This window comes from Vigna umbellata, chromosome 1 (genome assembly GCF_029865625.1).
Source record: "Vigna umbellata cultivar VRB3 chromosome 1, Vumbellata_1.0, whole genome shotgun sequence".
Taxonomy (NCBI): domain Eukaryota; kingdom Viridiplantae; phylum Streptophyta; class Magnoliopsida; order Fabales; family Fabaceae; genus Vigna; species Vigna umbellata.
This window is the reverse complement of record NC_142165.1, coordinates 52,919,348-52,933,787: the sequence shown is the minus strand read 5'-3', so window position 1 is coordinate 52,933,787 and position 14,440 is coordinate 52,919,348. Positions and strand designations below refer to the sequence as shown.

General features: G+C 36.4%; 1 long non-coding RNA gene across 3 annotated transcripts; it reads right to left on the bottom strand.

The window, feature by feature from the left end:
* Window positions 1-447: 447 nt before the first annotated feature.
* On the bottom strand, window positions 448-12,452 carry LOC124837090 (uncharacterized). Of its 3 annotated transcripts, none has more exons than XR_015783338.1 (5): window positions 12,237-12,452; window positions 1,881-2,901; window positions 1,692-1,777; window positions 1,425-1,605; window positions 448-859 (listed from the first exon to the last, which is right to left on the bottom strand). It is a non-coding gene; the product is annotated as an uncharacterized LOC124837090 (long non-coding RNA). The 3 variants fall into 3 exon arrangements; XR_015783336.1 differs by having other exon boundaries at window positions 448-840; XR_015783337.1 differs by lacking the exon at window positions 12,237-12,452 and adding an exon at window positions 10,183-10,568 and having other exon boundaries at window positions 448-840.
* Window positions 12,453-14,440: the final 1,988 nt, after the last annotated feature.

Here is a 14,440-nt window from a genome sequence, read left to right as displayed (position 1 = left end):
TTAAACCTTAATGTTGTGTTCTTTTGGATGGATTTGAGGGAGATGATTTGAATGGATTTAAGTGAATTTGAGGATAATTTTTTTGTTATTTTTTTGAGTAGATTTGTGGGTAATTGAGAGTGGATTTGAGTGTAAAGTTTGTGAAAATTAGTGTAGGATTTGATTGATGTGAGACATTTAAAAAATTAGTATAATTGGTAGAAATTAAAGATTACCAAAATGCCCCTATCTATTAAAGTAATATAAAATGTTAATTTTTAATGTTATATTTAAATGTATAAATGTTAATAAAGAGAGGAAATTAATTAATAATAATTAAAATTAATTTTAAAATATTAAAAAAATTATAATGTAGTAAAATAAATTTATTTTTAAATGTAATATTTGTTTGTAATATAATTTCTTACCGAATACTATCAATTTATTTGTCTACGACAGTGAGATTCATTAATTTTAAACAAACATATAATTAAACGGAGTTATTATATTACATGATCTAAAAAAAAGTCCCAACATAATAACATACAAATATATTAATAGTTCATGATGACCTTGCTTCAGTGAGGTATCATTGCAATGCATTGAAACGATATTGTTGCGGCATCCCTATTAGACGTCTTGTATGGGATGGATGCGAAGATAAAAAGTCGAAGCACTGTCTGAATAAATTCTGATCTTCAATGTTCATAGTCTGTAATAAGTTTTCAATTTCTTCTGTTGTTAGATTAGATGGTTCAATCCTAGCATTTAACAGGGAATTTCGACACTCCATGGCCTGTGTTTGTCGTTCAAGAGCAATAGATAGTCTTCTTCCTTGATTAATTATTTCTTGCAGTTCATCTGTAATTCAAGAATCCATCTGATTTCCATTTAATTTCATTGAGCAATAAATAAAAGTATGAAAATTGATGTCATGCAATCATATATTCATTAAACATATAATACAAGATATTCAAAATATTTATGATAAAGAATAATTTCATGTGAACTTTTATTTTTTAATAAAATAAAAATAATAATTATGACATTAAATAATATAAATAATCAATAATGATTAAATAATCAATATTAAACAATTTATGTTGTCATATAAAAAACCTAAATACAAGTATAGATGAAAATTATTTTGTCAGGTAAGTAATATTTCAAAATTATAATTATAAGATTAAATAAAATATGTATAACAATATATTATATCTCTTTATACATTTATATACATAATACAATTTTTAATTTATAGATAATGTCTAAATAATAATTAAAGATAGTTATTTAATCAACAAAAAATGTAAACCCCCTTATACGATCAATTAGAACACAAAAAATACTAATGCTAATATAGTCATTAATAATGAGTGTTCACTTATCAGTTTACAAACTTCACTGAAAAACAAATACAATTAAGAAAATGATATAAGACTTACCAGATTTGAAGACGAATGAAGATTACTATATGCTGGTTTGAGCAAAAACTTGGAGTCCAAATTATAATGTAGAGTCCAAATTATAATGCAATGGCAGTGAGGTGAGTCACAGATTCTGCAATAACAATAACACTTTCTCCTTTTCTGTAGAAGATATATTCAAATCTGAATTTTCCTAAGCCTAAACCAAACGTGAAAAATATATCAAATTATTATAAAAAATGATTCAACAATGCACACAAACCATAAATAATGTTTCCAACTTACATAAAAATGGATCAGCTTGCCACTTAAGTCAATGATGCAGCTCTATCCACCAACTTCACAAGCAACCAGCCACCATATCTTGTTTTCTAAGAATGCAAATGGTATCAAAACATGTTAACATCAGTTTCTTACACTGCTAACCAGAGAAGAACTTCTTTCACTATCAACAAAAAAAATTACACATAATACCAATTAAACAGAATGATCTTGATCAATGTCCACCACCTTGCCTAGGCTACACAGCACAGAAATGGTCCACCACCTTGCGAAATCTCCACCACCTGCATGCACCTTCACGTAGCTTGCTGCCAATACCTCCAAGCACTACATCACAAACATAGGGTTAGGGGTGCTCATCTTTTTATACCTACATGGACTCTAATGCATGCAAGAGGATGATTCACTCCAGCTTGGTCTCCTTCTCCAACGTCTCCTTCTCCAGCTTCGTGGAATGCTTAAACAACCATGGCAGCTCTCTGCAATGCCTGGAAAGCCTGAATACTACTGGCTGAAACCGGATACAACTGATGTGTCAATGGTTCCAAGTTCTGGAACCGAATACTCGAGGTATGGAACCGGATCCACCTCGTCTGTCAATGCTTCCAACCTCTCCACCTCCGTCTCTGTCTGCGACGACTGCTGCTCATAAGAACACACCCTCCACCATCTGCGCCCTTCTCGTCAACACCAAAGGCACCATCGCTTCCATGGATGAAGGTACGCTGGAGCTAACCAATGAATGCGAGGGACGGAGGAACGCAGTTATTGATGTCCAAACCACTCACAGACCACAACGAACCGGAAACGACGCCGGCAAAACCGAATAAACCCGCGCACACCTTGGCTGGAACCGGATACAATAATGTGTATCCGAATACGCCTTCGTTGGAAGTTCTTCGACAAGCTGGAACCGGATACGTGAAGTTGCTAGAGAAGCTGGATCCGGATACGTCTCCCCATGGAAGTTGTTGGAGAAGCTGGATCCGGATACACCAACCTTGTATCCGGATACGCCTGCTTTGGAACTCCTTCAAAATGCTCGAACCGGATACCCTCTTCTTCAAACCGAATACGCAGCCTGCTTCTTCACTTCTTCAATCCCTCCTTCCACGTTTGGTCATCTGTATCCACTCCGTCATCATCATCAACAGCGTTCTTGCTCCTCCATTAATGATTGTCTTGCTCTTCCTTTAAATCCCAGACCTTCTACCTACAACAACCACATCAAAAATGGAAAGAAACATTACCTCTACTCCACCGCTGGTCACTTTCAAGCCAATACTTATGGGATCTGTTATTAAGCATCCAATTCGAATAAGGTTTGTATTGGAATTTTATTTTTCGTACGGGGCATATAAGTCTTTATCCAGTAAATCAGCGTAAATCTTCTCAAATCAGCGAGATGAGTTCAGCACTAATATCTCGCAAATCAGCGGATTTATTTCTTCGCGAATCATCGCAAATCATCCTATGCGAACAACACCCATTTCTCAAATCCATCCTCACATATCAGCCTGAACAGTTTTTTCCTTTCAAACGAACACAGCCTAAATTATTTTTTTTAGGGAAGACAATTTTGAAATTTTAAAATTATTTGGAATGCAAAAAGAAATTGTTGGAGGTGCAGGGAGAAATGCTCCCACGGTAGTTGTTTATTTTTGTTTTTCAAATTTGTATTAAAAAATTATACAATTATTATTATATTTAAATAAATTATTTGTTTATAAATTATTTGTTTATATAATTACATTTAAGTATTATAATTGTGTATAATTATAAATATAATATTTAAATAAAAAGTTAAATAATATGAAAAAATTAAATAATTAATTATAGGTGTTTCTTATAACAAATTAATTAAAAATTAATAATATTATTTTAATATTGATTTTTCATGTTAAAGTAATAGGTTATAAAAAATACCACTAATAATACCAATAGATTATATTTATATTAATAATAATAATAATAATAATAACAAAATTAAAAATAATAATAAAAGATTAAAAAATAATATTTAGATATCAATTTGTTAGTAAAACAATAGTAATATTATTTTATGATTAAAGTTTATAATTAAACTTTTTGAGTTATATATTATATTAAAATGATATATATATATATATATATATATATATATATATATATATATATTTATTTATTTATGATTGATAATATTAACAATAAACAATAATATTTGGATCCATAAGTGAATTATCATCAAGACCAAACAGTCATGTAAATGAATTGGCGGATCATGGATCATAACAATTAATCTTAATGCTGATGAATTTAGATAAAGTGTGATTATCTACTATTGTACGTAATTAAGTCGGTGTTAATAAAAAGCTCACTCCAAAACTTATAAATATATATTTGAGGTAAGAAAGTATGTGATCTGCATTTACTATGTTATTGTTGTCTGAACTACCAACGTTTAACTAACTTTGGCATCAGAATGCCTTCTAGAGGTACCCTCCGAACGATTCGGAGAAGCGGTAACACTAGACTTGGACTTTAGGACTCTTTTGAACCGTAGACGACTCACTTGACTTTGGATCGTTGACCTTGACCCTACATTCCGAAATATTTTGGCGTCCACCATGGGGTTGAGTATTCAAAACCAACAAATCTTATGGTGACTATAAGGAACATGACGAGTAATGTCGCATTAAAAGAAACAAAGAATCAACCCAACTAGTTGAGGATGATTGAGAACATGCAAAGTCAAATGAAAGAAATGAAACGAAGATATGAATAGGAACTAATGGCCCTTGGGGCTAAGAATGTAGTCATATGCCAAGAGCAAAGTGCTCGGAAGTCGGTGCCTCATGCACCAACCCAACCACAACATCAGTTTGCTCCGATCAGACCTAGAGAACACCCATGTAGGACAATCCACGAGGATAGTAGGAAACACCCGTATGTGTAGACGATCAACACAATTAGTTTGTTGCCTTTCACACCGGCCATCATAGAGACTCTTATCCTCCTAGTTCCTCTGACCTTCGAGAAGTATGATGAATCAATTAATCCAAACAAGCATTTGAGAATGTTCGTGAATTAAATGACATTTTACATCGCAAGTAACCTAGTGTGGTGTATAGCTTTCTCCCCCTCCCTCGAAGGAGAAGCTTTGGCATTGTTCAACTTGTTGTTACTCAACTTTGTAAATAACTTTGTGGTCGTTCGTTCGTTGTTTGAAACTTATTTTGCCACGAGTCGGTTGCATCATCTAACAACTCATGCCTTGGTGAATCTTAGGCAAGAAAAAGAAGAGTTCCTTCATGCCATCATGGATCATTTCAAGAAGATCGCACGACAAATCACAAATCTCAACCATGAGATAGCTTTACACCATATGCTAACATCCTTGAGGATTGGGTCGTTCGCCGACAACCTGTGCATGAGACCAACCAATACCATGAATGAGTTAAGAGAAGGCGTCATAGAGTGCATGTGGGTGAAGGACAAGCGAGACTTTTGTAGACATATGAAGTATGAGGCTTCGTCAAGTGAGAATAAGGAAGGAAAAAAAAATCAAACAGTGGCAAGGAAAAGGGAGAGAGTCTCAACCAAAGAACCTACCCAGAGCACCACAGTTCCACTAATATACTCTCGTCAACACGACTAGAGCCAATATATTAGAAGAGGCTCTAAGAGCTTACTTGATTCCCTTCAAAGAAGGAGGGCTACACCCTAAGGTGATGATTGCAATAAGAATTGCCTATACCATAAAAATATGGGGCATCCTATAAAGGACTATGTCACCCTTCGTGACAAAATTGAGGAGTTGATCCGTGTAAATCACCTCAACAAATACATCAAAATCGAGCGAGAGGATAGGTGTGCTCCCCGCAAGAGAAGTCCCTTGAGGACGAGAGAGTGCTCTCGTCACTCCTTGAGAATTGAGTGATGACAAGACTCCAAGCATAGGAGCAGAAGCAGTAGTAGAGAATGCCCCTTCCGCGACTACATCAATACCATCTAGGGAAGGTTCACGGAAGGCAGATCCTCATCGTCAACGTGCAAGTACCATATCCAAGCATTGAAGATTGTCCATTTGGTGGACAAGAAGCCAAAGTTTATGCCTCCCATCACTTTTACTAATGAAGACTTCAAAGCACCTGATCCCGATTAGAATGACTCCATTTGTCATAACAACTGAGATAACTCGTTATGGGATGAGTAAAGTGTTGATCGACCAAGGGAGCTCGGTTAACATCCTGTATTGGAAGACCTTCTTCAAGATGAACCTCTTAAAAGATCTCATTATGTCATACAATGAGAAAATAGTTGGCTTTGTAAGAGAGAGATTAAATAATCATGGCTACGTGGACTTGAGGATAAGGTTAGGGATCGATTGAGACAATAAGGAGATGTGGATGAGGTATATCCGGTACGGTCGCCCGATTGAGCGCCCTTAATCGACGCAAAACCGCCAGCTCCCGTCCTTCTTCTTTACCAAAATGACTGGGCTCGAATACGGGCTGTGGCTCGGCCGGATCACCCCAATTCGAAGCATTTCTGCAACTTGTCGTTCGATCTCACCCTTCATGACATGCGGATACTGATAAGGCCGGACGTTCACTGGGTCCATTCCCTCCTTCAGCTTTATCTGGTGCACCCTCTCTCTTTCAGGTGGAAGACTAGTGGGCTCTGCGAACACCTTGTGATACCGGCCCAATAATTTTTCCAGTTTCTCCCTCTGTCTTTCAAAAAGGTCCTTGCCATTCTGATTCACGTTCTGGGCGTCCCGCAAGCCCAACTCCCAAATCAGTAAGCAGACTTCCACGTCATCTACTTTTGATGAAGTTCTGGGTCCCACTATCTTTCTTTCTAATGTGGGGTCACCTTTAATGGTGATCTCCTCTTCTCCTTGTCGGTAAGTCATGATTAAGGTTCCCCAGTCCACCGTCACCTTCCCCAATTTCCTCAACCAGTCTATCCCTAGAATCAACTCTACCCCTCCTAACTTGAACAAATAAAACCGTTCAACGATATTAGCTTCTCCGACCTTTACTGCCACCTGTTCAAAACACCCCCTAATCTTCTTCCGTTGACCATCCCCCAAGCACACGAGATACGATTGGGTATCCTCCACCTTCAACCCCAGTTCCTCCACTACTCTGCGACTAATGAAATTGTTGCTCGCGCCACTGTCGATCAGCACCAAGACCTCTCGCCGACCTATCCGCCCCCACAACTTCATCGTTTTGGGGGACGACAATCCCCTGCTGACAAAGCCGACAGTTCCATTTGAGCGATGTTCACTTCTGTTTCCGTCTCGCCGCTGTCTTCCTCCTCCTCAGCTACCACGATCAACATGCGAAGTCCTCGTTCTGGACACCGATGACCTGAACCAAACGGCCCTCCGCAGCGGAAACATTTGCCCTCCTCTCTCCTTTTCAAGTACTCCGCATAAGGTAGGTTTCGTAGGCCTCGATCTCTCCCGTCACCGGTGGTTCTAGCAACGCCTCCTCCTTGGGCCGTCTCCCTCTTAACCAACCCGACACTCTCGATGGCTCCCCTTTGGTTCTGTGTTTCTCTCGGTGGGTCCACCCGCGCGACTGTTCCCGCTGACCGCCCCCACGAACTTAGATTTTTGTAACCCGATCCTCCTCCCGTCTTCAACGGCGCACAAAACTTTTCAACGTCCCTCGCGACCCGCATCGCGGTCATAAGGTCTAGCGGATCATGCGGTCTCACCTGGTCGCTCACCTCTTCCCTGAGACCCGCCATAAAATAACCCAGGATTTGCTCCTCTGGAATTTGAGTCGTCTGACCCACTAACACCTCAAAATCCCTGGTGTAGTCTTCCACCGGCCCCATCTGTCTGATCGTCGATAGCTTCTCATAGACGGTTCCCCGAGTTCCTCCTCCGAAGCGAATTCCCAACGCTCTTTTCAACCCCTCCCACGAGTAGTTCTTAGTCTTCTCCCGCCAGAATCGGAACCAGCTTCCGGCATACCCTTCCATGCTAATAAACGCCAGTTGCATCCTCTCCTCTTCTTCCACTTTCTGTACCTCGAAAAAATTTTCCGCCCGACTCATCCAATTCCAGTGTTCGCCACCTTCAAACACGAGCAATTCCACCCGCTTCCGCCAATTGATCATCGCCCCCGTACGTCCTGCTCCGGTTTGGCCCCCATCGTCTCCTGATCCTCCGGCGTTATCATTTACAAACGATTCACTCCCATCCCGTCGCACCCCTCTATTGTCGATCTTGCGGTCTTTCAAGATCGTCAAAATCGCTTGGATATCTTAGCGCATCATCTCACAGTTCTGCCTCAGCGTCCCAATTTCATGTCGCAGGTACACTGTTTCCGCTTTCGTTTCTGCCAACGCCACCTCCACCGCTTCCATCTGTTCCGCAACCGTCACCACTCTTCCCTCCATCACGTTCGGCTATCTATGGATCCGGCAGGTCGGACCAATTTGATAGAATCCTCCACAACGAACCTAATCAAGACTCCAAACTCACACCCAGCACACCAGGTAATGAAGAAAGATCTCTTTTATTCACAAAAGAATATCTGTATACAATGAACAATAGAGGCCTAACCCTCTCCCCAGGATAGAACCTGTCTAACAAACAATTAACCAAAAGTCCCCTCTCCTACACTAACTCTCCTATTTATAATGGTTTCCCTCCTCACTTAACTGCTAAAGGCAGTTAAGTGCCAGACCGTTAGTTAGTTAATCGCATCAGTTGTGCCTCTTCCTTCTCTCGTATACTATCCACTTCCCCTTATTCCTTTCAGGTCTATCAGTTTATGATTCACATTACATTAGTCAAATGTCACCTCATGTAACTAATTCAGAGTAGTTAAGCAATTTAATACTAGATTATGATCTTGTTATCTATCCTTACCCCAGACAAACATCCAAAGCATACATGTATCTAGAACATCAGCATTGAAACCTTATGCATACCGTTTTAGAAGAATTTGATACCAATTGTTACAGTCAATTAATTCATTAACTTAATCAAAACCATTAAACTAAACAAAATAGCTATTTACTCATTCCAGAATGTCGTAATATTACAACAGCCATAAACAATTTCATACCTAATCCACACAGAAAACCATTTTCTCTCTTCTCCAAACATAGCACACATGATCAATTAATATGGCTTGTATCCAGAGAACCAGAGTAAAAAATGTGGACACGTATATCAGTTCACAGTGTTTATTCAGCATTGAAATTTAATAAATTCTTGTTAAGCCTTTATCCTGAACATAGTACATCTTTTACAATTTTCAAAAACCTATTTTTAATCCAAACAGAGTCAACCATCATCGACCAAGTCCGTACACTATATTCATTGAAATCGGAAATTAGTATAGTCCAAAGTAAACAGGAAAAAAATGTTTACAAAACTGCATCCTACTTAACATATTCACCTAAACACCAACCATACATAATCTGGAATTAACTCAGCAAAAATTATAATATCTATTATTTTAACTAAGTTCATGCACTTTTACTTCCAGTATCCTATCATTTATGCCACATACCCGCAAAAAGCCTGAACACTAACATACATGCAATCAGATTTAATATCATAATATGTGGTTTCATGTCAGATACACATTCAGGCATCACAGCAAGTAGATAATTTCTGAAACCATATCTACTCATCCAACAAATTTCACTTACTTATAATCATCAAACCAAGACCAAATGTCATTTATAATATACAGATCTACCATTCCTTACACTACTTATCTCACGCAACTTAACCCCCACTTATCCTCTGCAATCCAAAACAGAGGAATGGATGACATACAAGTAATTCCAGTCATAAACAAATTAAGTACCTCTAATTTTTTTTTAAAACATATACCAACAAAATTATAGTCAATTTATCCATTAACAAAGTTCTATCAGACCTGTAGACACATACTAAGCCTTTATATTACTTTATAAACAATATACATAATGTCATAGTATTCTAGTCTAGCACGAAGAATTCTGTCATCCCAATGTAAATAATTATCATTGATTCCATTCAATCATCCAAGCAAATTTCAGATTTTAACAACATAATACTAATTTTCACGTGTGCCTCTATAATCTGACATTTTAACATACTCAATCCAACATGTAGGGCAAAAACACAACAGTGTTGTAACCGCTTCACTAAGAACTAGAAATTAACATTAGACACGAAAAGAATTATTTGAAATCCAATAACTATCCGCATATCATGTCTCAACAAAGCATAACAATTACCATAACATCTAAATTGACTATGCAACATCTACCATTCATCATTCGTAGAAGTGACTGAAAAGTCTAATTAATTGCTTCCAAATACAAATATTTACTGATTCTAAATTATCTCAACAGCTATAGCAATTCATACCCATCCGACATGAACAAAAACAGAATATTGAACAAACCATTCACACCGCAGAACATTATTCACCACGCATCCAGACCAAAACCACAATTAAAAGCAAGCCAAGTTAGCTCCCCATACCTGGAAACGTGCTCTACTCCACTCAAACCCTCACTCTTAGGTTTCTAAAATGCTTTCTCGGTGTGTCCCTAACCCTCTCTTGCTCGTCCTATTTATAGGCTTCTCCATCACCTCGAATTGAATTCTCGAACCCTAGAAATTAAACCCCTCACTTTGGATTCTTCTTCTTCTGTACTCCTTGTAACTGACCCTCGCTCTATTAATTTCGTTCTTGTCCGTTAATCCTCTAAGCATTGGATTCTTTCTCACGCCACTCTCTCTCATGCATTAAAAATCCCCCTTTGCCCTAGGGTTTTCGGAAAAATAAGAAAAAAGAAGGGAAGAAAAGAAGAGAGAAGCTTTTACGAAAAAGAAAGAAGAGGAGAAATGAGCTTCTGATCCTGACTACCCCTCTTTGATTAATGGGCTTCGTAAGCCAGCCCAAAAAACCCACCTCAGATGCATAAAAGCCACACAAACAAGCACGCAGCACATTACCACTAGACCAAGATGATTTTGCTGATATTATACTCATTTAATAACTATTTTAGTCATCTTATTTTGCACATTCCCATTTTAACTTCAACAATTCTTATTTTATTTTATTTTCCACTAAACGTAGGCATGTCCACGAGTCTTTTTATCCCACCATACTAGACTTTGACCTATTAAATAACATGACACTTTTATTAATATACTATAAAACATACAAGCTTCCCAGAGAACTCAAACATTCAATGACGTCTACAACCAGGTCTTACAGCTCAGTATTATACAGAAACTTCCTTGAATATTTGCTCTCTGATCTCACATCCACTGAGCAAACTCAAATTCTTTTCCTCCCTAGGAATTTCTATATCTTGCTCTTGGTTTTCATCCAATTATAACTGTGATTCCTAGGATTCCTATCATTCTAAATTACAACAATGTCATCCCACTCCACTTAACAAAAAAAGAAAAGAGAAAAATTAAAGACACGCGACAAAACTAAAAAAGGGCTTTATGAATATAGAAGCATAATCAAATATAACCCTAATTTCACTCAAATTTCAAAAAGCTTAATATTATTTCACCAATATTTTATAAAAGAAGTTCAAAAATACTAGCGCAAGATAAAGCTCTGCAGGTAGCTAGCAGAGCTTATCCACATCAATACTAAAAGGAAGAGTAAGAGCAATCCATGCCAACACATTTTTCCTTGTCTCAGAAACTAAAAAAACTTATTTTCTAGATATGCAAATTATAACTGTTTTCAAAATGGAAATCCCCAAAAACTACTGAAACTCATCAAATTTAGGTTCATATGTTACTCAACCAACAAATTCGAAGAGCAATTAATAATCTAAAGCACACTTCAGGCAAAGAAGGAGTTACAATTGATAGCAAGTAGTTGCAGAGAGAGAACCTAAAGAGACCCGCACACAGGGATGTGCCTGCAATTGAAACAACCACAGCTACCCAAAGCCTCCGAGGGTCTCCTTTACATCCCTATATTCTATCCCTTGTAAAATATTATCAGTTTTTTATTCACGTATTAATATGTTTATTTATTCACCAAAAGACAATATGTTTATTTTAGCGTAATCATATGAAACTCTTCTGAATTCCTTTCTTTAGTTTTTATTAAGTAAATTCAAGTATGTCTGATGTAATCATCTACTACACTGAAAAAATAACAATAATCATATAAAGAGGGGATACTTAAAGCGTGTCAATGTGAACAGGATTGTAAATTGTTTTTATGTGATTTTCGTCTTTTACATTAGGAACCTAGGCATCAAGTTTAAAGCAGCAAAACCATCTATCATTCGGGAACATGACAAGGATATGAATCAAACTGACGAGAAGAAGCTGAAAACCGGAGAAACCCTATACGGGAAAAAAATCTTAAGAATACCCGAACAGGGCAGCCTATTAACAAGACCCGATTCACAAAATCTTTCTCAAATAACCGAATAAAACCCAAACCCCAAAATATTGGACACAAAACAAAAAGCAATAAAATCAATTCAAACAAATGAACCAAAACAACAGGACAACCCTGAAATTCGTAGGTTAGATAACGAGATACTAACCTGTATTCAAGAACTTCACCTCTTATGTAGAGAGGAGGGAGATGCGCAGATGTGAGACGGTGGTGTTGACGGAGAGGAGACGAAGAAGTGGGGCGGTGCGGTGGTGATGAGAGGGAGAGGCAGAACTGGGTTGAAATGGATGAAGATTCAGTATAGTGAAATTGAGAGGGAAAACGAAAATGTGAAAATTGTTGAAGTTCGTAACTGAAAAAAAAAGCATAAACTTTGGAAAGCTATTAAACAATTACCATGTTTTAATATTAAACTTTTAAAAGCTGTCAATTTGATATTTATCAATTTTTGTATGCGTTTAAATTGAGATTTCAAATAATATTACCATATTATTAAAATCTGTAAGTTAGTATTTTCATCGTTTTACTCCAACTATTTGATATGTTTACTTTTATAGTTATTTGAACATAATAAAATCATATCCGGATTGGTTTATGCTAAATATTAAGTACTGAATATCTAATCAGTTTATTTATTCGAGAGATTAGAGATGACAAAAAAAACTCCAGATATTCGGAGATAAAATTCGTGACGAATAATTGATATTCGTAAATATTCATTACTGTGAGTTGTGGTTAGTAGATTTTTTAATAATCACTTATAAACGAGTCGGGTATGGGTCTCATATTATTCGTATCTACGGATATCCCCTACCCATGAAAAATAAAAGTAAAACTTTAATTTATATTTTATTAAGTTAAATTTAATTAAAATTAAAATTAATTTATATTTTACAAAGTTAAATATAAATAAAATTAAAATTTAATTTATATTTAATTTCATTAATATTATACTTTATATATTTTTTGTAATTTTATTTAAATTTTATTATAATATTTTATAAAAATATACTTTTTAAATATTTGCGGGTATCCGCAAGTATCCATGGATATCCACGGATTTTAAAATATCCACAGATATTTTTTAAGCGGGTGCGGGTGGCGGATTGGCAAGCGGGTATATTTGTTTTGTCGGATAGGATTGAGGGTAGGCATTATCCATGCCTGACCCGATCCGTTGTCATTCCTACACAGGGATGTTATAAATGGTTAATTCATTAACTCTTCAACTCTTCAGTTAATTTTCATGGGATGTTATAAATGGTTAATTCATTAACTCTTTAGTTAATTTTGATGTTATACGTTTTTTTTTACTTTGATTCTGAAGTTTATCCAATTGAATATTTTTTTTTATGTTTTTATCATATTTTTTAGTATGGTCTTTGAGGTGGCAGTATGTGTTTGAATGTAAGAAATTCATATATGTGTTTTTGAGGTTGATTTATTTATAAAATATTTTCATATGTTAAAGAGCATGATTTTTATGTATAAAAAAGTATGAGATTTAGTGTTCTTTTCTTATTAAATTTGTGTGTATTTATAAGTTCACACAATCTATGTCATAATTATGTGGATTAGAGATATGCTATGAAAAAATATTTAATGACTATTTTAAAGATATAATAAAATTGTCGAAATTTTAATAATGGGTCCTTGTTAGGTCGCATCATCTAGCATATTTGGTAGGGTATGCATATAAGTCATTTCAATCTTGGAAGTTTGATTTTTAGTCTTAGGAATGTTTGTGAATGTCCTTCTGGTCGAGCTTTGTCGACTTGTAGACTTTTCAGGTGGATTTGGATGTTCGTCCAAACTCTTATATCATTTGGTCATTCGACTGAGCTTGTAAGTGGATTCACCATTCAATCGAGCGCTTATATTGTTTGGTCGTTCGACCAAACTTGTAGGTGGATTGACCATTCGTTCTAGCTCTTATATCGTTTGGTTGTTCAGGCGAGCTTGTAGATGGCAGTCGAGCTTTTATATAGGTGGATTGATCATTAGGCCAAACTCATATATCACTTAGTCGTTCGGTCAAGCTTGCTTGTAAGTTCATCATTTGGGTGAGCCTGCTTTTAAGTTGATCATTCGGCTAGGCTTGCTTGTAAGTTGATAATTCGGTCGGGCCTTTTGCTTTTTGTTGTTTGGTCGTCCCATATATTGGCGAGTTTTCCTTTTGCTTTGTTTTTGTGGACTTCGACTTTCTTTGCTTTGGTTTTCCTTTCTTTATGGTTATTTTTTTGAAAAGTTATGTGGTGTGTGTGGCACTACTAGTCAGTAGACATTGCTAGCATAAAAAAGTGGAAGCGAATAACTAAACAAATAAAAAAATTCAGAAATACGACCAAACCC